Raw genomic sequence first — 21,774 nt, 5'->3', positions numbered from 1 at the left:
GTATTTTTATGCTAAAGATCATTCTTTGGTCGACCGTATTATCATATTCATGCTATCAGTTAATAAAACTGGTATGAATGTAGTCCCCATGGCCCCTGCCCCTCCCATCCCAGGCTCTGCCATGGGTGCAGGATCCTCTCAGGAGGCTTATCTGTGCCCTGAGACCCCGCAGCTGGAACAGCAGCCCTCATCTAGGTCAAGGAGAGGCAGGAAGTTGCTGATGCAGAAACCAGTAGTTAGGTAGCAAGTGCCATTGAGCAATTAGGATGGATTCTTTTCTGAAAGCGCTCTCAGGTTTGCCTTTTATTTGTGTGAATTGCTATTCTTAGACGTTCCTGGCTGTGGACTTTGTCAGACATGCAGCGGTGCTTGGGTCTTAGGCATTGGTTCTTTCTACCAGACAGGGCAGAGGGTGGAGATGTTTGTACAGGTGGGGAAGGTCGTCCTCCACTGGACCAGGAGTCAGGAGACCTGTAAGTGCTTCAGTTTAAACTTGTTCTTAATCAGCCTTGTGATTTTGGGTGTTTCTTGATCTGTAGGACTTTAGCTTCTTCCTCTCAAAGATAAGAAAGGAGTCTCTGAGGTGGTTTGTTTTCTTTCTTCCTTCCTTCCTTTCCTTCATTCGTTTCCTCCCTCCCTTTCCCCCTCCCCTCCCAGCGTTCTGCGCCCCCCCCCCGCCCCGCCCTTGGGCAATTCAGTTTATCAGAAACTTAGTTTTTCAGCTTGGAAGGGTGACATCTGGAGCTAATAGTCACTCATACAGCATCCCATTTTGTGATCTGTTTCAAGGATGCACGAGTGATACAAAAAGCCTTGCCTATTAAAGCTTTTTTTGTTGCTTCCTACACTCCAGGCATCAGGACCTTTATTTCCAGCAATGGTTCAACCAGGCGATCTTACCCCCCCCCCCCCCCCCCCCCCCGAATATCTCGAAACATTTTTGGTTGTCATGAGTTGGGAGTGCTGCTGGCATCTCATGGTTAGAGGCCAGAGGTGCTCACCATTCTGCAGTGCCCAGGACAGCCCCCACAAGGAAGAATTGTGTGGTCATAAGGAAGAACTGCCTGGTCACAAGGTCAGCAGCACTGAGGTTGAGAAGTCCTGCTTTACCGGCTCCGTCCTTGGAGGGCTCTAGGATGTAGCGGTCACAGGCCCCGTTTTTCAGTCAAGGAGAGTGGAGCCTGGTAGGGTGAGGCCACTGGCAGGTGCGGCTGAGTTACTGCTGTGCTGCCTGCACTGCCAGAGTTCTTGTGGCTGTCACGGATACCGAGGAGGGCCATGGTCACAGAAAGTTCTCCCCAGGCTTACTCTGCCAGGCCCGGGCTAAGCGCTGCGTGTAAGCCCTCATAATCCTCACAGTGACACCAAAGGGTCGATGCTAATGTCCGCTCCCTTTTGCAGGACAGGAGACAGGCACAGAGAAGTCAGGATCTGTGATTCTTTTTCCTTGTCTTGGTCCTCATTTTCAGAAGTTCACACATTTAAACATTCAGCCTTGACAATTTACCTAGTGTTTCCTCTCAGCATCTCTAGAGTTTCTCTAAAATTTGGGATCCAGAGGTGATGTAATATCCAGGAGCGGGGCCACCCAGGCCTTTGCAGCAAGGTAGATATTCTACCCTGAAGGAAACACACTAAAATTGGTCTGTGTCCCTTAGAATTTTGAATATCGTTGATTCCTCATCAGGCATTTATTTTTCACCAAGTACATATCTGTCAGTAGGTTTCCCGGAAGGAAGTGAACAAATCAGAGTCCCAGACCTAAAGCCATTGAGCACTCAGGGCCCATCTCTGCAGTAACCTGTAAACGGCTGCTGTCGGTCAGACGTCAGCCACCGTCAGGGCGTCAGCTTTCACTCTTGCTGGACTGGTGTTTCCATCTTCCTATCGCAGCAACCCCGCTCCACCGCCTCTGGCTGCCTCCGTGATGTCATCGTATGACTACACAGGTCTGGTGGGGTAAGTCCCCCCTTAGCTTTACCTGCCCCACCCTTCATCTGGGTTACAGGATAAGCCACTGGTAGACTTGTTCTTGTTTTGGACCCCCTGGCGCAGCAGGGTATCCTGGCTATGGCAGGTGCCCTATGTGTTTGGAGGGGATGAACAGACGGGCCAGTGTTGATTCTGGACTCTTGTCTTTCCTGACTTTTGGTGAATTACCACGGGCTGCTTGCAAGCCAGAGCAGCTTTCTAGGCTCTGAGGGGTGTGCTGGACACAGAAATAAAGCAGTCTGTAGGCCACATCGCAACCTGTTGCTCTTGTGTTCTTCAACCACCATTGACTCTGGGCTTCACAGATGGTTTTGTAGTGCAGCTTTCTCCAGAAGCTTGGATGTGCTCGGCCAGCACGTTGCTGAGATCTGGAAGCATGCTGAGCACGGGCCTTCTTTGCGGCAGTGCAGCTTAGTGCCATGGGGCTCACCGATGCTTGGGAAGCCAAGTGTCCTCCTGCCTGTTTTCTATGCCGCCTCAGTTGTATCGGCATGATTCCTTTCTCTGAGCTTCTAGCATCTCGTTTTGGGGCGTGGGTTGAGCTGGCCTCGCTCTGCTGGCCGAGGGAGAACTCCGCGTAGCAGTGCCGCTGCCCAGCTCTGTCCACGGCCAGGGTTCGCTGTCTTCCCAGCTGTAAGGTCATCGACGGCACTTAGAGTTTCTAGACACGGTGCGGGCTGGACCAGTGCTACTACTGTTGGTTTCTTTCTGGAGGAAGGAAATACCTCTGGCCAGAGGCATTCAGTGTGCAGCGTTACCTCTGTTGCATAACCTGTTGTGCCCTTCCAGGGGAGTTCTGTGCACCACCCGTTAGGCCTGTGCATCGCTTGGCCTGGGCGACTGGAGTTAAGTGAAAGGGCACTGGGTGGGAGGGAGGGCGCTGTGAGTCAGGAATCTCTTTGACTAACGAGGGTCAGGTGCCAGGTGGCGTAGTGCCGAGCTCCCTGCCCCTAGGCATCCTGCAGACCTCTGGGTGGATGGTTCCTGGGGGAGGGAAAGCAGTCTTCGTGCAGGTGCCTTGGTAGCAACGGCTTGCATGGCAACTGCTCTGGCCTCTTAGGAGGTTTCCATCAGAGGCTCTGGAGAGAGCTGCGCTCATGAGGAGGTTACCACAGCAGACAGCCTTGGGGGAAGTGGAAGCTGGAGAACACGCCCTGACCCCCGGGCCCCTCAGGACCAGCAGAGGCCAGAGGGAAAGAGAAAGCAATGCAAGTGCAGAGTTAGAAGAAATAATTTTTGAAAGGGTGTCGTGTATTTGGCGTTTTTTGCTGTTCTTGAAATTCTGGTGGAGGTGAGTGACTCGCTGAGAAGTGGCTCTCCCTCTCGGGGCTCCCTTCTCAGTATACAGGGTGTGGTTTCTGATTCCTTGATGTATAGAGTTGAAAGCTTTTCGTCCTTGTTTTAACTCTTTTTCTTTAGAAATTAAAAAAGAGTAATAAAAGAGGAAAGGATGGCTCTATGTGATCTTTCCTGTCTTTCTGATGTACCATTCTGACAGCTATGAACCGTGTTAACTTTAACTTGGTGGTGTCCTGTAACTTATAAATAGAAGACTTTGAGGTGTCTGGGTGGGACTTTAAATTCACTTCTCCCTCACTTGAGATGGTGCACTGACTCCTGGACGTGGGGTGTTAGGTGATGACAGGTCAGGTGCGAACAAAATCAAGGATGATGCGTTATCCTAATCGGTTTTATTTTGTATGTTACTGTTCATTTCAGTCTTATGTGACATGCTTTCTAATTTTATTAATACTTAGCTCATTTATAAACACTTTTCAGATGGAATTACTGAATTATATTGACTGTTTTGACTTTTTCTCGTAAGTGTAAAGTTAGTTAGATGTTCTTATAGCACTGGCTTAAATCAGTGTGTGTGAGATCAGTTTGAAGAATAGAGTTTTTTTCTTTAGAAACAAGGCTTCTGTTCTGATACATTTGCTTTTGCTTGGAGCTGACTCTCCTGCCCCTGAGACCACAGTGCTGTGTTGCCTTTGTCGCCAGAGCGGTGAGCTCAGCAGTGCTGCCAGGCCGCCGGTGCCCAGGGCCCCTTGGCTCCTAAGCTCAGCCCGGCAGTCTCTGGGACATCCAGACCAGAGCCAGGGGACCCATCAGGCTTGCTGCTGTTTGGGGCCATCCCTTCATTTCACAGGTGCTGGAGATAATCACTGTGAGATTGGGTTAAGTGTAGCTCTTTTCTGAAAGATAGGGCAGGGAGGAAACGATGGTGTTACTGGGAAAGGCAACACTCTCTTTCTAATCTTTGAAAACACGGGTTGGCTTTCCTTTGACCCGTGAGACGTGCCTTTGCTTTTGGAGCAGCGTGGCGTGACAGCCTCACCTTCTCGTCCTTGGTTGCTTGGGGCTTCAGGTATGCCTACCTGCCAAAGATGCCGCTGAGCTGGAGAGAGTGTATAAACCTCCAGCCCTTGATTTCTTCTGGATGGTTCCACACTGTGTGGGTAGTATTAGGACCACATCTTCAAGGAAGAAATGGCATGTGAAGGATTCCCTGGTGATCTGTGGGAATTTCCATCAAATCTCACAGGATTGTGTAGTAATTAGGTTTTTGGTGTCAGTTGGTGTATGGCTTTATTGAAGATGTATGATTTTGGTTTTAGCCTATTTAGAACTTACTGGATATGCATTAGAAGACTTCTTATAGGACTGTTTTAATTCACAAAGGTAGCTTTGCTTGTCTTGTTATCTCCTCACCCCAGTCCTGAAGTGGTAGGGGTATGTGAGGGTTTTTCTCTCTTTTAAGCCGTTGTTGACTGAGTGGTCAGTCTCTTTGCCCAGCCTAAATATCGCTCCCCTCTCCTTGGGCCATGGTCCCTTACGTGGCATGGCTGGCTCCAGCTGCTGGTGTCTCTGAGTTTTGCTTCTCGCCCAGAGAACAGTCTGTGATTGGTGGCTGGCTCAGATGGGCACGTCCCTTGTGCTCCTTCTGCATGTGGTGTCTGAAAAGCTCTCGGAGCACCTGTGCTCTCCCGCAGGCCTCCCTCCTCCTCTGCAGGAGCCGGCGGGGAGTCACGCTGTGGACCCTGACGTCATTTGGGGTGTGCTGCTCAGCATGTTGGCGTGGTGCTGTCAGCAGCTTTCTTGACACTGTCTGGTGGTTTAAAATTCTGCTTTTGGACTTCCCTGATGGTCCAGTGGTTAAGACTCCACGCTTCTACTGCAGGGGGCACGGGTTTGATCCTTGGTTGGGAAAGTTCCACATGCCGCGGTGGTGCGGCAGATAGATAAGTAAACAGATAAATAGATAGGTAAGTAAATAGATAAGTAAGTTAATAGATAAATAAATAGACATTAATAGATAAATAGTTAAATAAATCACAAATAAGAAAATTAAAAATAATTTTAAAAAATAAAATAAAAATCTGCTTTCATGAACTTTGAAAAAATGATGTGTAAACAGGCTTTAGTATCATCACAATATTATAAAATTGAAGTAAAACTTTGTTATGCTCCATAAAATGTGAGTGAGAAGTGCACTGATGTAAATAGGTGAACTCATAGTCAGAAATACATTATTAAACTTGGGTTTGACTTGGAGTTGGATGGTCAGTGTCTTTTGCCACCCCCTCCTACCTCAATGTGTTTATTTCCAAATTAAGGCATTTATTTTTTCTAATTACAAAAGTAGTACTCTTCTCTATTTAAAAGAAATGTTTTTTAATTCTCATACTTTAAGAGCAGTTTCAAGTATGGTACAAAACACTTTTTTCTGAACCACCTGCAAGTAACTTGGGGACATGAAACCTCATCACCCTTGGCTATTTCAGTGTGTTTCCTGCAAACAAGACGCTTAGTACAACCGCTCACACACATGAATACTTTGCTACCTTCAGACCAGTTCACGCTTCACCAGAAAGACCCAGTTGACAGCCCTGTGTTGACACTTTTTGTCAGGTCTCTAGTCTCCCCTACACTGGAGCGTTTGCCCCATCTTACCTTGGCACTTGATGACCACAAGCGGTTAGTTTGCAGAGTGTCCCTCAGAGTGGGTTTGTCTGTTTCCTTCTGATCCGATTCAGGTTTTGCGTCTTCGGCTGGAATAACACAGAAGGCGTGCTGGGTTCTTCTCTTCTTGGCGTCGTATCAGGTGGCACGCGATTTCGATTTGTCCCGTTACCAGTGGTGCTTGCTCGGCTCGCTTGATAAAGGTGATGTCTGCCAGGCTTCTCCACCGTGAAGTCTTTGTGATTAATAAGTGTACTGTGGGGGGAGATGCTTTTGAAACTGAGTGTCTGTTCCTATCAAACTTTCAATTTACTCGTTTTTATCAGTGCAGGCTAAGAGTTTCCCATTTTATTCAGTTGGTTGTCATCTTTTATTATCATTATATATTTTGATGTTTGGCCAGTGGGAGCCCCTTGAAGCCAGCTCCTGTGTCCTGGCTTGGATAAGTCCCCATCATTCACTTAATACTTCTTGCTTTCTTGTACAGCAAGGTACTCTGGGCTCTTCATGTACAATGCTTTCCTGCCCCAGACCTGAAATCAGCCTTTTCTTTGAGGAGGCCCAGTTCCATTTTATGACAGTTGGTACTCAGAGAAGCAGAATGTGGGCACTAGTTGGGCTGTTGTTGGGGTGTTAATGCACTCAGGCCCTCTTAGTGGACAGAGATGGAGTGTGTGTGTGGGTGTGTGTGCACGTACATGTATACGTGCACACACACAGATATACAGATGCCTGTGTACTTACAACACGTTTGTTTTTACATCTCTGTATGTTGAAAGACATGAGTTCATTTCAGAACCTCGGTTTCTATCTAATACCACAGGGTTCGTTCCAGTCTCTCCCTTTCCGAATTGGTAGCTCCCTTTTCCAACAGTGACAATCCTAGGTGCCAGTGTCCCTAATATATTTACTTATTTGATTAGTCACCGTGTGTGTTCCCAGTCTCCTGTGGCTGCCCCCTCTTCTGCACGGGTGCCCTCTGCTCTCTTCATCTCACTCAGCCTCTGATACCCTAGGTATGTGGACACCCCCTTATGTGGAACTCATATCCCAGTTTCTAAAAATAAAATGCTGTGCACTATCTTTTTGCCCTTTCGAGGCTGTTACCTGAGCCATCGCTTCATTGTTGGTGATGCCTGCTGTATGGTATCGATGCATCACTGTGTAGTTAGTTACCATTATCTCACTGGTGCACAGTTGCGTTTTTCCAGTTCTTTGCATGTCACTATGCTTCTATGAGCCTTCTTATGCCTATTATACCTATGCCTTCTGTGTTCTTGTGCAGGTACTTCTGGAGAGTAGCTTCTTTGGAGTGTAACCACTGAATTGGATTATGTGTATGTCGATTATTTGTGGGGTTTTTTTAAAATTAATTAATTTTATTTATTTTTGTCAGTGTTGGGTCTTCGTTGCTGTGCGCCAGCTTTCTCTAGTTGCAGAGAGCAGGGGCTACTCTTCGTTGCGGTACGGAGGCTTCTCATTGCGGTGGCTTCTCTTGTTGCGGAGCGCAGGCTCTAGGTGGGCAGGCTTCAGTAGCTGTGGCTCGTGGGCTCAGTAGTTGTGGCGCATGGGCTTAGTTGCTCCACGGCATGTGGGATCTTCCTGAACCAGGGCTCGAACCTGTGTCCCCTGCATTGGCAGGCAGATTCTTAACCACTGCACCACCAGGGAAGCCCGATTATTTGTGTTCTTAAATTGAGTTCTAATGTTACACATCCTCAGCGATAGAGAAGCCAGTTTTCCTCACCATTTCAAAACCTGCATCACTTCTGTTCATCTTTGTAGATCTCATAGAATAAGGCAGAATGAAGATGAACACATCTGTTCATGGGTTTATGTGCCGTATGTCTTAGTTTTCCATGAACTGTGTGTTGATAGGTCCTAGTCTATTCAGATGTTTCCCAACCAGACAAAAACTCTGTTTTTGTCCTAACTTCTATACGATAGCCTTTACTGTACAAAATTCTTAAGCTCTAATAGGGTCAAGTGAGTCAGTATCTTCCTTGATGATGTCTACAGTCTGTATTATCAATAGGCCTTTGCACCCTCAAATCACAGGTTTTTCTCCCCAGTCTTCAAATTCCTCAAGGCTTGATTTTTTACGGCCAGATCTCTAATCCAGCTGAAATTTATTTTGATGTATGGTGTGAGGTAGGGATCAACCTTTATATCTTTTCCAAAATGGATTGCAAATGGGCCCAGTTCTGTTTATTGCCTAGTCCATCCTTCTTTGCTGATTTGAAATGGCACTTGTTTCAAATGCTAAACTCATAGATACACATGAGTTTGTTTCATTTATCCTTTTTCTTTTTCCTTAGCAAAAACCACCAAGTACTAATTACTATTGCTTTATGGTGTGTTTTACTTAACTTTAGGTTGAATGTTTTTTCTTTTTCCCTCTTTTTTTTTCTTTTTTTCAAATAACCTAGAACAGTTTTATTTTTAGGTGAATTTGGGAGTCTTTTTTACAGCGTATATATTGAAAAACAAAACCTACGGGGACGTTGTGTTAAGTTTCCTAGGGCTGCGAAAATAAATTACCACAAATTTAGTAGCTTAAAACAACACCAATTTATTCTCTCACAGTTCTGGAGCTAGAAATCTAAAATCTGGCAGGGCCACACGCCCTCTGGGGGCTTTAGGGGAGAAACTGTCCTTTGCCCCTTCCAGCTTCTGGTGGCTGCTCCCATTTTCTTTGGCTTGTGTGTTCCAGTGTCTGCCTCCACCTTCATATAAGCTTTCTCCTCTGTGTTGTCTCTTTGCCTCTCTTTCAGAATGACACTTGTAATGGACCCATCCAGATAATCCAGGGTAATCTTTAAGCACTTCTGGAAAGACTTTTTCCAGGTAAGGTAACATTTAAATTCCAAATATCAGGACCTGATATCTTCGGGTGGTCATTGTTTAGCCTACCGCAGATGTTATTCGGCATTTCCTTGAGGGTGTAGATGAACTTGTGGAGGGGGGGGGAACAGACATCTCTGTGATGAGTGTCCTGGATGATGAAACTGCTCCATGACTCGGGCATCTAGTGTGTGTGTTGTTTTGCTAACACTGAACTTCCCTTCAGTTTTCCTAGCTTTTCATTAGAGTAGAGGGGTTTTCTAGACAGATGGTCATCTGCAAATAGTGGCATTTGTGTCTTAGCTTAATTATTTCTCCTTAGGTTGCGTGTTTGACGGTCTTTGACCGTGGTAGACGTCTTTGCTGTTTTGTTACTTACTTTAATAGGATAATTTTGGCTTTTCACTAATTGTGATACATTTTACTTCTGGGAAATAACTCTTCGTATTGCCACATCCTTCTATTCCTGAAGTTACATTCCATAGGAAGCAAGGAATAGGTGGTTGAATTTCATCAGTCAGACGGACGTTTTTTAAATGGCCATCTATCAGTCATGTATATATGTTTTTTGTCCTCCTTTGAGCTTTAAATGTGAGATGTATACATTACCTAATATTGAATCCTTACTGCATCCCTAGAACAGACCTACTTAGTCATGGTGCCTTATTCTCTAAATTTAGAGTGGATTTATTGGGCTGGTGTTTTGTTTAGAATTTTATATGTTTGTAAACTGGTTTGTAGTTGATAATCTCTTTTCTTTGCAGCACCCACTCATTGTTCTGGGGAGGCAAAGCAGTGCCCTAATTTTCCTCTGGGGAGCCACCCTTTTTACCATGTACAAGCCATGTGTTTTGGATGAAATGGCCCAGCTGCGTGGGTGGACCCTGATTGGCTGTAGCTAATAGACATATTCCATCCCCTTGGCCCCTTGACTATAGTTATTGGTCCTCTTATGGCCTCAGAACCCAATTAATGCCAGTGAGATACAAAAATAATTCATGGGGCAAAGAAGCTCCTACTTCCTTGGGAACTACCAGAAGATGTAATTACTGCCATTTATAACACTTGTTATTGCAATACTAGGCAAGGATAATATTGTATCATTGTGCGCTTGTATTCTTTGTGTGCTCTTTCCTTGTCTTTATCAGACTTGGAAGAGTTAATTGCTCTTTAATTGCTTTTTTCAGAGAAACTGATTTTGGTTTTGATTGACCACACCAGCTGTATTTTGTTAGTTTTTGTTTTCTATTTCACCTGTTCTTCGTTTATTTATTCCATGTACTTTCTTTGATTTTCTCTTTCCATCTTGATTTGAATGCTGATTAGCTCATTTATCTTCATTTCTTCTTATAATAAAATTTACAGGTTTGATTCATCCTCAGAGTATAGCTTTGGTAGCATCCTGTATGCTCTGATAAGTAGTGCTCTTTGATCTTTTTCTTTTTTTACACCTTTTTGTTAGGAAAACCTTCAAACATATCCCAAAATAGGAGAGAATATTGGTATTTCATATACCTGTCACCCAACTTAAAGAGTTGTCAGCATTTTGCCATTTTTATTTTATCTTTCCCTTGCTTGTTCCGCACTTGTCATACTTTTAATTTTGAGTTTGAGTATTTTAAAGCAAATACCACATTTCATGTCACTTGTAAATAGTTTAGCATGTATCTTCAGTAGATGAGGGCTTTAAAGAAATTTTACCTAGCAAAATTAACTATATTTTGTTAATATCATCCAGTATCTATTCTGTGTTCAGTTTTCTCCAAATGTCATAAAATATGTCTTTACACTTGGTTTGCTTGAGTCAAAGAAAACCCAAAGAAAGTGTCCACACTGCATTAAAAATCTAAACAATTTTAAAATCTGTAACAATCCCTTTTCTTGTTTTAAAAAAAATGCTACTTGTTTATGAAAGCAACAGGGCCATTTGTGCTGTGGATTTTCCCACATTCTGCATTTGGTTGATTGTATTGTTGTGGTGGCATGTGGTATATTCCTCTGATCCTCATATTTTCTGTAAACTGGTAGCTAGGTTTAGATGCTTAATTGGTTTGGGGGTGGTTATTTGTTTTGGGTTTGGGGTTTTTTGTTTGTTTGTTTTGGCAAAGCTGGTGTAGGGAGGGTGTCAAGAACACATCATAGATTGTGCTGTGTACTTCATATTGCATTATACCAGGAGGCGTAACGTCTGGCTGTCTTTCTCTTCGTTATGTTACAAGTGATCAGTGAATGAAGTGTCCGCAGGCTGATTCTGTCCCTTATTATAAAGTTTTTTATCAACCAGTTATCTAAGGGGCTTAATAGCCATTTTGCTTATATTCACTGTTTCATTGGTGTGTTAGTTTCCTATTGCTGATGTAACAAATTACCACAAACTTGGCTGAAACCATTCTCACTGGGGTTAAGTTAAGGTGTCAGCAGGGCTTCCTTCTGGAAGCTTTAGGGGAGAATCTATTTCTTGCCTTTCCCAGCTTCTTGAAGCCGCCTGCATTCCTTGCGGCCCTTTCCTCCATCTTTAAAGCACATGATTTTAAGGATACTTACTACATTTAGGTTCCACCTGTATAATCCAAGATAATCTTCCTATCACAATATTCTTAACTTAATTCATTTGTAACATTCACAGGTTCCAGGGCTAAGTACCTGGATATCTTTGGGGGCCGTGATTTAGCCTACAGTTGGCAGTGGCAAAATGAGGATTTTTCTGGTTCTGTTTCTACATTTATTTGTTGGCATTTTTACATGAAGAAGGTTTCCCTGATCAATTCTGGTTACTCTAAAATACAATTCCTCCTGAAGAGAAAGGAGAAATGATTTCTTTGCTTTATTCATATTTAGAATATGTTTGGACTAGCAACTTCCAAAGCAACAATGCATTTTTGTTGCTTTTCCCCCCTAGTATTATAAACTTGTAGATGTGTATGTAATTGTGTTTCAACCCATTGAAGCCAATTTTTGATGCTTATATTGTTCCCCCAAGTTGGCTTCTGTGTTCTTTGGACGTGACCCCATTAGTCTGTGACTCCTTCCTTGCTCTTTGCCACAGCGAGATGTCCCATCTTGTGACCTGGACTCAGCCATTTTTCCAAGGAGACTGGTTCCTTTTATTGGGGAATGGTGTTGATTGCCACAGTCTGTGTGCTCAGGGTGGCCAGTGCCACTGCATTGCTTCTCGTAGCAGACAGGCCTAGGAACCGATCATGAGTATAGATATTTCCAATTCAAATAAAAACCTACGTGGTTTTTGCTAATGCTGAAAATTGTTTTTTAAGGATATTAACCTTATTCTACAACATAAAATATTTTTAGATAATAGTAACTAATGTTATTAGATTATATCCCACTTGGAATATACTGTCAAGTTACTGTGTTTTAAAGTTATGTTTTTCTCTGATGCTTGCGCCACTGTTGTGACATTGTTATTTAGGTTCATTTCAATTTTTTTTAGTAAAAGTGTTAAAGAAGTGTAATAAACATACAGAGACCTGTGCAAATCCTTAGTGAAAATTCATTGAGCCATAAATGTTAACTGAACCCAACCATATAAACACCATTAAGACAGAGAAGCAGGACATATTTGTTTTTAGAGTTTGTTCTTCTCTGATTTATATGGTTCTAAAGGCAGAAGGAATCAGTGGTATATTCAGATGAGTTGGCGTCCATTCCTATCCCTCCTCCCTTTTCTTCTCCCAGTGTTGCCTCCCATTGTTTCTTCTTGCAAATACGAGCAGACATAGGTACACGGGTGTTCCTGACACCTTCTTGGAGTTAGGTAGCTTACTCTGCACCTCCTGCCTCCTTCGCCCTTTCTCACTAACCTCGTCCCTAGAGACCATGCGTAACAGTGCATGGAGATCTTGCCATGCATGCCTCTTATGCTGCCTGTTATTTTGTTGCATGGACATAGCATGGTTTATTCAGTCTGTCTCCTCCTTAGGGAATTTGTGGTTATTTCCAGACTTCATCAGCTTTTTTATTTCTCACTTTTTCTGCTCTTGCATTTCCACAGTTCTTTCTTCACACAGTAGCTAGAGTGCATCCCAAGTGGGTGCTTCGTGTCTGCGTGGAGTTGGCCTCTGTGCGGTCACCTTAGTCTGGCACCATCGTGCTGATGCGGGCCCTGCTGCCCTCCTGCTTCCCATCCTCGGCTCCCTGTGGGGCCAGAGACAGGTTGTCTTTATCTTCCTCCCCTCTTTGGTTCTTACCGGTTTTCTAGTAGGAGGGTTAACAGTTTTTTCTTGCCCTGTCCAGGCTTCTCTGTTGACAGATGAAACCTCTAAGGTCCTGCACCCCAGATGCTCTTACAGCATGGTGGTCTACCCTGAGTCCTGGATCTCAGGTGTTTGACTTAGGACAGAGATTAACTATCTCTGCTTTGGTCTGTACCTTGTATTTGTTTTGTTTTTGTTTAATGCTTAAATTTTTAAATTTATTTATTTATTCATTTGGCTGTGCCAGGTCTTAGTTGTGGCACTCGGGGGATCTTCCTTGTCGTATGCGGGATCTTCATTGTGGTGTGTGGGATCTTTAGTTGCGGCATGCATGTGGGATCAAGTTCCCTGACCAGGGATCGAACCCGGGCCCCCTGCATTGGGGGCATGGAGACATAACCACTGGACCACCAGGGAAGTCCCTGTACATTGTACTTTGTATGACTGTGCCTTTATGTTGAATCAGTTCTTTGAGCGGTTGGGGACAGCTGTATCATTAAGGGTTTCTAGGAGGTCTTTAAATCCCAAAGTGAGGTTTACTCCCTAGAGTAGACTCAGAAAGATAGTAGTGGAAGAGATGATGGAGTCCCATCTCCTCGTCTGACAAACGAGGAAACAGGCCAGCTGAAGAGGTGTGATGTGCCCAGTGTCACCAAGCAGATGGCACTTGAGTGCCCGCCGAGGCTTAACAGCCTGCAGAGGAGAAAGTCCGAAGACTTGATGTTTCTGAGGTTTGTTTCTTCCTTTGTAGAAAAGCATTTCATTTCTCTTTGGACGGGACTGGTTCTAATTCTTAAGTATCCACCCATAGCTTTAGCTAGCTTTGTATCCATTGCAAAGTTTTTTATAAACATGAGCTAAAAGCTCATTCTAGCTCATGGAACTTTTCTATGTAAATTGTAGGAAGAAAAAAACACCTTCAGGTATATTGCTCTAGGTCAAACTTGGAATTATTTTGTTTCTTGTAGTTTAATTGTAGGACTGAGGGGGAGAGACAGCCAGAGCCCTCCTCCGTGGCCGTTCCATTCCGTCCTTCTCTTCCCAGAAACGCCCTCCAGCTTGAGGCAGAAGGGTGGGCCTCCAGGCCTGTGTGTGGAGGCGCTGCTCTGAAGCATGGTGTTCAGAGACCTCACGGATGCACTTCCCTAGAAGCAGTGGTTGGTTTCTTTAAGGACACAGAGACTTGTCGAGGCGGAGACCTAAGGAGTCATCTAATCCAGAGGGTCGCCCAGTGGGGAGCACGCCACCGGGTGGAAAGTGCTCTGCCTAGGTTTCCGGGGCGCGGGTCCAGCGAGGTGTGCTCCCTCGGGGACCTTTGTCTTTGCGCTGAGGTGAAAGGTGTCTGTACTCGTTCCTAGTTGTGCTGTTGGCTGCTGGCAGAGCTCGGCCTTCTGTGCTGCCCTCCAGCCACGTAGAGACACCTGAGGTGCCTTCCGATTCCCAAGGGCTTTAATGGGTTAACGTAAAGCCCTGTCCTCCACAAAGAAATTCACCACAAAAAAGCTTACTTCAGACTTCTTGCTGATAACATGGTCTAATGAAACAGAAAAGAAAATCCTTGTGCCTCAGGCTTCCACTCATTTATAGTAGCTAGTGCTACGTAATAGCACCTGTTTCCCTCCAAGTGGAAGTATCTTTGTTGAAAAAGTGAGGCACGTCATATCATACAGCTTCTCCCCCCCCACTCCCCATATACACTCTTGTGAACATTTAGCATATGTCCATCCATAATTTTCTGTACCTGTTAAAACACACTTTTTTTGGTAAGTGGTATATGAAATATATGCTTTTATGTGTGCTCACCTACCAACTTAACAGTAAAATTGCTGACTTTTTGAGTCAGTAAGTGCAGTCCCCCCTCATTTACCCTGGCACTGATACTTCTCAGTACCCGACTCTGTGCTCCTATTCTTTCTCCTATTCACAGAACTCTGTGTTCTCAGTGGCCTGAGTGTCCTTCTAGAGTTATTTTTGCATAGACAAACGTGTCTCTCTAACACCACGGGTTACGTATTGGTATAACATAGAGCTGCCCCTTTATTTTATTTTATTTTTTTTTAAATTTTTTATTTATTTTATTTATTTATTTATGGCTGTGTTGGGTCTTCGTTTCTGTGCGAGGGCTTTCTCTAGCTGCGGTGAGCGGGGGCCACTCTTCATCGCGGTGCGCGGGCCTCTTATTATCATGGCCTCTCTGGCTGCGGAGCACAGGCTCCAGACGCGCAGGCTCAGCAATTGTGGCTCACGGGCCCAGTCGCTCCGCGGCATGTGGGATCTTCCCAGACCAGGGCTCGAACCCGTGTCCTCTGCATTGGCAGGCAGATTCTCAACCACTGCGCCACCAGGGAAGCCCGAGCTGCCCCTTTATTGACACGGATACTGGGTATGGGGTGTAGGTGGGGACGTTTGCTCATTCACCAATCATTTGATGCAGGGCTGTGGGTACTTGAGTGTCTGCTGACTGTATCCTACATAATCTCTTCTTGCATAAACCAAGCTCGTATAGTACGTCATCTAGGACATTCACCATCAGATCAAGAATTTAAGACACTTAATAAAGCAGTTAGAACGCAGGATTCCTTGAGGGTTTTAAGATTTTTTTTCACCTGACATTTTTTTTAAAGCAAACTGGCTTTGTTGAGAATTTCAATGCGGTAAACTTAGTGTTCACAGAAACATTTCTCTTCACTTTTATTTCCTTATTTTTTTAAATTAATTAATTAACTTATTCTTGGCTGTGTTGGGTCTTAGTTGCTGTGCGGGCTTTTGTTGGCGTTGAGCTGGGGCTACTCTTCATTGGGGTGCGTGGGCTTCTCATTGCGGTGGCCTCTCGTTGCAGAGCACAGGCTCTAGGCGAGCGGGCTTCAGTAGTTGTGGCTTGCGGGCTCCAGTAGTTGTGGCTTGCGAGCTGTAGAGCACAGGCTCAGTAGTTGTGGCGCACGGGCTTAGTTGCTCCGCGGCATGTGGGATCTTCCCGGACCAGGGGTCGAACCCGTGTCCCCTGCACTGGCAGGCGGATTCTTAACCACTGCGCCACCAGGGAAGCCCAAAATTTGTATTTTAAATTACAATGTGTAATCAGGTTGCTCCTCAGAAAGGTCATTCAGTTATTATTCTTCCAGCCACACCAGTATGCTCACACCGTTTCTGTCCTCATACTTTATTTTTGCCAATTTGAGAGGTGAAATGTAGAGTCTCATCTTACTTTCAAATCTGTTTTTTTTGTACAAATTAAATGTTTCCTGCATTTCTGTGGAAGATTTTTGTATCTTTTGCCGTTTTTTTTTTGTTTGTTTTTTGTTTTTTAATGGGTTGTTAGTTAGAGTGCTTGGAAATACTGTAAACTATACTTGGCCACTTCTTTCTCAGATCTTTGAGACTATACCCTCTACCACGTGCCCCTGGGTGTTTGTGGTACAGGAGATACTTTCGTGACTAAGACAAGTACCCGTTTTGTATTTTTTCCCCTACTCTAAATTTATTCATTATAAACAGGAGATTTGTAAAAAAATGACTTGAGATTTTCTTCCTTTAAGACTGTTTTGTAAAGTTTATTAATAAAAACTTATTGTCTGGTTACATTTCTTTCTGCTTTGATTTGGAAAACCGACTATAGCACTGCTGTTCAATAAGAGCTACATGTATAATTTAAAATTTTCTAGTTTCCATCTTAAAAATGTAAAAAGAAACAAGTGAAATTTAAGTTTGATAATATATTGTTTGAACTAATGCAAGATATTATCATTTCCACATGTAATCAACATAAAATCATTAATAAGATGTTTTACATTGTGTTTGTTGTACTAAGTCTTCAAAACCCATGTGTATTTTAGCCTTACAGTCTATGTCAGTTCTAACTAGCCACGTCTCGAGTGTCCATAGACACACATCGCCAGGACATATTGGTCAGCATGGCTCAATAGAGTGGTTTCATTTCATTTCTGTGGAAATCCATTCACTTACTCTTTTGAACCTAACCTTTGTCCCATCTGCTTTTTAAAAAGAGTTATAAGGTGTATTTATCTGACACTTGTTCTTGATGTAGGCTCTAAATAAATATTTTTCTTTACTCATCTGTGAAAAGATATTGCTGATTATTTCAGTATTTGTAAAATTAATGTGCTAGAGTATTATGTTAAATGTATTCATTTAGTGGAACGTGGTGATGTGTTTATTTAGTGCAATTAAACACTAATATCCCCAAACAGTGGGATACCTACTATAGAGCAGATTATCTTCCTTGATCTTTTTAACAATTTACGAAGGCCTCAGAAGTTGATAGAGGTGGGAAACGTAGAAAGTCAGAGCATAAACAACCAGCCAGGGTGACCCAAGTAGTATCTGGCAAGATTCTGAACGTAGGTGTCCTGATGGCAGGTGTGGTGTTAATTACACAGTCTCCTCTCACTAGAGACACCTGTCACGACTTAACTAAAACTTAGTTTTTACCTATTTTCACATTATGGAGAAATACATGTCATTGAAGAAAATACTAAGTTACCCTTTCTGTCACTTCCTAAAAAGAAGTGACACTGGGGGCTTCCCTGGTGGCGCAGTGGTTGAGAATCTGCCTGCCAATGCAGGGGACACGGGTTCGAGCCCTGGTCTGGGAAGATCCCACATGCCACGGAGCAACTAAGCCCGTGCGCCACAACTACTGAGCCTGCGCGTCTGGAGCCTGTGCTCCGCAACAAGAGAGGCCGTGATAGAAGCCTGCGCACCGCGATGAAGAGTGGCCCCCGCTTGCCACAACTAGAGAAAGCCCTCGCACAGAAACGAAGACCCAACACAGCCAAAAATAAATAAATAAATAAATAAATAAATAAATTTTTTTTAAAAAATTTATTTATTTATTTATGGCTGTGTTGGGTCTTCGTTTCTGTGCGAGGGCTTTCTCTAGTTGTGGCAAGCGGGGACCACTCTTCATCGCGGTGCGCAGACCTCTCACGATCGCGGCCTCTCTTGTTGCGGAGCACAGGCTTCAGACGCGCAGGCTCAGTAATTGTGGCTCACGGGCCTAGTTGCTCCGCGGCATGTGGGATCCTCCCAGACCAGGGCTCGAACCCGTGTCCCCTGCATTAGCAAGCAGGCAGACTCTCAACCACTGCGCCACCAGGGAAGCCCTAAATATTTTTTTTAAAAAAAAGAAGTGACACTGATAGAATTAGTGGAGAAAGAACAAAGCCAGGTAAAGGAAAACATGGACCACAGCTATTTGTTTCTCTCTCATCTGAACTTGTACTACTATATTTGGGGGGAACAGAGCTGCTGAGTTGAATGTACATATGGTAATAAACACTATCTCTGAGCCAAAGAAAGGAACCTAGTTTTGAGGTGTTCAGTATTAGAATGCACTACAAGTCAACTTGGGTCAACACTACAGTTTATATTTATAGCTCCATATAAATAAGCTTAATCACAAAAGGAGTTTACTGGTATATTTCAGCTATCAAGAAGGATGAAGGCATACTCTTTGCCCATACCTGAACACCACGCTCAGTGAGGGAGAGCAAACTGTGCTCGGCACCCCCGCCCCTTAGCGCCAGTCTCCCACAGGGTGGCAGGGCTGCCGAGGGAGTATCAGACCTGAACGCTCCCACTGCCCCAGCGATGCCCCCTGGCCCACTGCTCTTCCTGACCCCCATCAACGTGACCCTGCTTGGAGGGGTTCCTGTCAGGTAGGTGGGTAAAGCAAAGAGGGTAAGTAGCCTAGGTTACACACCTCAGTTTGTCCATGTTCGTCTGTTGACAGGTTGTTTACAGTTGTTGGCTGTGATGTGGTTCTTGTATACAATTCTCTCACTCATGTGGGAGAGCTTTTTCCTGTAGTATATATATCTAGAAGTGAGGTGGTTCGCTCACAGTATTTGCATCTCAAGCCTTAATTGGCCTTGTGAGTGGTGTGAGGTAAGGACTTAGGTTTTTCTCATGTAAATAATCAGTTTTCCCGGAGGCATTGATTGTGTAGTCCATGCACAAGGTCACCTCTAATGAAGTCTGTCTGTTACATCCACATCTGGGCTTTCTCACCTGCTCCATTGTCCTCTGCCCTTGCTCCTGCACAAGCACACACTGCCTGAATTACTGCAGCTGAAAATCTTGGCTTGGGGAGGGCACGTCCTCCCCACCTTGTTTTCCTCAGAGTTTTCTGTGGCCCTTGATCTTCTGTATAAGAGTTGTTGTATACATATAAATTATATATTAAATATTTTGTATAGATGTACATAGAAGTATTGTATAAATGAAAATTGTATAAAATTGTATAAAATCTGGTTATAAAATTATACACACATATGCATGTGCATACCTCTCTTGGGATTTAAGTTGCATTTGCATTGAATTTCTAGTCTAATTAAGAGAATTGCAGTCTGTATGGTTAAGTCTTCCTATATAGGTGAACTTGGCATTTCTCCATTTGTTTTGGTCTTTTCTGTATTTTGACAAAGATTTTTACAATACTCTCCATAAATTCTACTTTCCCATTAGATTTATTTCTAATAGTCAGTTGCTGGTGTTCTGGAACATAATTGATTTTGCGTGCTGGTCTTGTTTCCAAAAAATGTACGAACTCTTTAATTAGTTCTAGTAGTGTATTTATAGATTTTCCTGGATCTTGTACTTGGACAGTTATATTGTCTGTGAACGCTGGCAGTTTTGTTTCCAATCCTCATACCTTCCTTTTTCCTGCCTTACTGCCCTGGTTAGAATCTCTAGTGTAGGTTTGAATAGAAAATGCTCAGTGCAACCTGCCTTCCTCATGATCCCAATATGAATGCTTCTAATGAGGACTCTTGGTAGGTGCCCATCACTGAGTTAGGGAATGTGTCCTTGTATTCCTGTTTTATCAGGAATGGGTAAAGTGTATCAGATTCTTCATTTGAATGTTTTTTGAGATGATCAAATCATCTTGCTCCAGTGCTAATAATGTGGTGAATTACTTTATTTTTCTGATATTGTACCATGTTGCATAACTGGATTAAACTTGACTTTATCATTATATATTACGTATTTGTTTTTACGTCTCTGGATCAGTTTGCTAGATTATTTTAGGCTTTTGCTTTTAAGTACCTAGATGAAATTCACATATTCTTTTCTCCTGCTACCCTTGTCTGGTATTAAATTTCCCTGGCTTTAAGTGAGTTGGGAAGACAGTCTCTTGGGGCTTCCTTACAAAACCATCTGGGCCTGCCTTTTTGTTGTGATTTTTATATTTGTTTTTTCAAATATTGGAGAGTGTTGGTTATTTAAACTTTCCATTTCTATCAGACTCAGTTTGGGTAACTTACTTTTCTAGAAGTTGCCTATTTCATCTAAGTTTTTGATAATACTTTTCTCAGTAGAATTCTTGTATGATGTTTCAAAGTCTCTATTTTAGTTATAGTTTTTGACCCGCTTTGAATTCTTAGTATTTCCTATTTTTACCTATTCTCTTTTTTTCATTGATCATTTTTGCCAGAGATCTAACTAGTCCTTTTAGATTTAGCTCAGTTTATTTTCTGTGGTATGTGTCTTTTACTTCATTGATTTCTTATCTTTATTTCTGTTTTCTTTAGTTTTATTCTGTGGTTTTTCTAATTTTAGAAGAGGGTGACTAGCTAATTTTTACATTTCCCTCTTCACTCATATGGCTAAGATTATAGATTTGTTTCAAGTAACACTCTGGCTTCATTCCACAAGTTTGGATATATAACTGCTTTATTCTAAATATTTTCAGATTTCTTCTTCGACCCATGAGTTATTTAGGAGCAAGTTTTAAACTTCCAGGATTTTTAAAATTTTAACTTGACTTCTAATTAATTGTGTTATGATCACAGAATGTTTATTAATTTTTTGTCATTTGTTGGAAAAAAATTTTGGGGGGACCTTAGCTCCTGACCAATTTTTGTAAAAGTTCGATGTATACTTGAAAAGAATGTGCTTTCTAGTCATTGGGCAAAGGATTGTATAAGTCCAATAAAGTAGGTTTTAATTGCATTGCTTTAATATTCTGTGCATTTTTAATCTCCGTAATCTATGTTACCAAGAGTTGAGTCAGTCTTCCCTTGTAATCTTGGCTATATCAATTTCTAGTAACCTTCAGTTTTTATTTATACATTTTGTAGCTACGTTATTAGATACCGTACATACATGATCAGAGTTGATTTAATTTTTTATTCTTGACCTTCTTTGTTCTTAATAATGCTTCTTATCCTACAGTCTGTTTTATCAGAAAATAATATAGATAGCCCAGCTTTAATTTGGTTAGTAGTTGTCTGGAGTACTTTTTCTTTCGCTTTACTTTCAATGTCTGTGTCCTCATGGTTTGGGATTCTTAAGTAGCTTATAGCTGGATTTTGTAACTGGCTAGTTAGTGTATTAACATTAGATTATTGCCACGTTTGGATTCATTTCTTCCATTGTATTTTGTGCTTTATTTGCCTTGCTTTTAAATTGCTTCTGTTTTACTTCTCTTGCTTCTTATTTTCTTTTTTTCTCTTTTATTTAATAATTAGTAATACAAAATAACATAACAAATAAGTAATAATGTATATTAAATAAGATAAAGAATTCTAGGGCTTACCTGGTGGTGCATTGGTTAAGAATCCGCCTGCCAATGCAGGGGACGTGGGTTCCAGCCCGAGTCTGAGAAGATCCCACATGCCGCGGAGCAACTAAGCCCGCGTACCACAACTACTGAAGCCTGCGTGCCACAACTACTGAAGCCTGCGTGCCTAGAGCCCGTGCTCCGCAACAAGAGAAGCCACTGCAATGAGGAGCCTGTGCA

At 43.0% G+C, this 21,774-nt stretch overlaps 1 protein-coding gene across 3 annotated transcripts in view; it reads left to right on the top strand.

Moving 5' to 3' along the window:
* LOC118898164 (high density lipoprotein binding protein) overlaps positions 1 to 21,774 on the top strand; it is a 68,503-nt gene that overhangs the window by 6,064 nt on the left and 40,665 nt on the right. For 2 of the 3 annotated variants that reach the window (XM_036858172.1, XM_036858175.1), the window contains one exon: positions 8,730 to 8,802. The exons of the other annotated variant lie outside the window; for it this stretch is intronic. The gene's annotated coding sequence lies outside the window, so the exon portion shown is untranslated. Of the gene's footprint in view, positions 1 to 8,729; positions 8,803 to 21,774 lie in introns of those variants that run through there. 3 annotated transcript variants of the gene reach the window in all.

This window comes from Balaenoptera musculus, chromosome 7 (assembly GCF_009873245.2).
Source record: "Balaenoptera musculus isolate JJ_BM4_2016_0621 chromosome 7, mBalMus1.pri.v3, whole genome shotgun sequence".
Taxonomy (NCBI): domain Eukaryota; kingdom Metazoa; phylum Chordata; class Mammalia; order Artiodactyla; family Balaenopteridae; genus Balaenoptera; species Balaenoptera musculus.
This window is presented reverse-complemented; position numbering and strand designations above follow the sequence as displayed.